Raw genomic sequence first — 2,237 nt, forward strand, 5'->3', positions numbered from 1 at the left:
TTCTCTCTTTCCTTTCTTCTTCTCACGTACACGACATCGGTAGTTTTGTGTATGCTTCTCTTTCTCTCTTCGTCTCTTCTTCTCTCTCTTGATGTGTGCGGCAGTGGTAGGACTTTACATCCTTTTTTTCTCTCCCTTTCCTTTCTTCTTCTCACATGTACGACATCGGTAGTACTGTGCATGCTTCTCTTTCACTCTTCTTCTCTTCTTCTCTCTCTTGACATGTGCGACAGTGGCAGTACCATACTACACCCCCTTTTTTTCTCTCTCTTTCCTTCCTTCTTCTCACATGCATGGCATCGGTAGTATTATGCATGCTTATCTTTCTCTCTTCTTCTCTTCTTCTCTCTCTTGACATGTGCGGCGATGGCAGCACCGTATATGTCCCTCCCTTTCTCTTGCCTTTCTTCCCTTCTTCTCTCTTTACATGCACAACATTGATAGTATTATGCATGCCCCTCTTCTCCTTCGTCTCTTTCTCCCTTCTTCATGGTTGGGTGACAACGTAGCCCAGTTTTCATCCCTTCTTCAAGGCTGGGTGATAATGTAGCCCAGTCATCATCCCTTCTTCAAGGCTGGGTGACAACATCGCCTAGTCATTATCACAAGATCATCAGATACCATCCGACTGCGTGAGGACTTTGATAGGATCCCTCAAAGTTCTCTTCTCCCACTAAGGTCTCCACGGATGGACCTGCACATTGCATCCAAATGTCTGAGCATCCTAGTTACAGCATTGCATGGATATCTCCTCGACCTTCACGTGGTCCTGTTGCTAGGAAGAAAAAAATAATAAAGTCTAGGAAATTTTTTGAATGTTGTCCTCCTTCTCACATCTCTCAAAGCACAACATTTGGCGGGGCAATCTGTTTGAAACCATTTTTCAGCATCTTGGGTCCCCGATGCAAAATAAAAAGGAAGTCGGTCAATAAAGCATTGATTTACAGTGGAATTTTTTTAGTCTCATAATTTCCCCAGGATGGATGAAAATCTTCCTAAGGACTTCAAAAGGCCACCTGTCAAGTTTCGTTGTACTTCGACATATCTAAGGCATTGCAGACAAATAAACAATTTCGAAAAATCAGCCTCTAACACCTTGAAAGGACTCCATAATTAGAACTCTATTTTCGGTGCATCAAACATCTATAGGACCACTGCCATTGAATCTGGCACGGTCGAAAACCCATGGGTCAAGTTTAGGCTTAATCGGGTGCTCCAAGACGAAGTTATAGGTAAAAGACCAAAAAGCGGTAGGTCACACACTATTCCCATGTGCCCTCTCTGCCCAAATCACCATTTATGGTGACTGTTTGCACAGTCACAAGCAGTAACTTCGGAGACCCATGTCTCATTCGTTTCAAGTTGGATCACTCCCAAACATTTTGAAGTATGTTCGTCTCGTCAAGACGAGCGTTTTAATATGTAGCACGCCCCGTGACAATGCCCGAGTAGGGAGAAAAGCTAAATAGAATTTGATGATTCGTGGTAGAAGTTGCAGGAAATTCAGTAATGATACGTCTCGCTTGAGTGGCCATATCATAGCGCTCACACATCGGATCAACGAGAAACTTGTTCCATCGTATTCGTAAGGTCCAAGGCTAGCGTTGGTCTAAACCCCGCGTGTGATGAACGGTCGGATTTCATGCATGAAATCGATAAAGTTACTGTAAATTTTGGCCCCTGGATTCCAGATTCCAGCCAAACACTTAAAAGTGTGAAATCTTCATTCGAGCATAAAATCGAGCTGTGTTTGTTGCAACGAGAGCATGATGGTATGCTCAATATAATTCAGCGAAGAAATCATGGAAAAACGTCAAGACATGAGCACACCGTCGATCAGAAGTTTTCAAGATTCATCTAAAGTTCGGTTTACATGATTGTGGCCTTAAAATGGAATATGCGACTCGAAATGGGTATCAAATTGATCTTCATGTCGAGCCCAACGAGAAAGTAATCATCTTTCGATCAAACGGGGACCTGAGCAACCCCGAATAAGCCATGGAAGATCACGCACGTTCTAGGGCAGCAGCAACAAGGATTGTTTTGAAATTCTATGTATTGTTGGGGCATAAAAAAAAAACATCATTTTGCACTCTATTTTTATATTTTTCTTTAATTCAAATAAATTGTAATTATCATCAGTTAGGCTAAATTTTGGGCATCCACCCATGTTCGGGCCTAATTCTATAAATACATGCTAAACATAATTGTAAAGAATTCCACGCTGATCAATAAAA

This window comes from Amborella trichopoda, chromosome 1, assembly GCF_054954075.1.
Source record: "Amborella trichopoda isolate Santa Cruz 75 chromosome 1, AtrichopodaSantaCruz75HAP2 v2.0, whole genome shotgun sequence".
Lineage (NCBI taxonomy): Eukaryota > Viridiplantae > Streptophyta > Magnoliopsida > Amborellales > Amborellaceae > Amborella > Amborella trichopoda.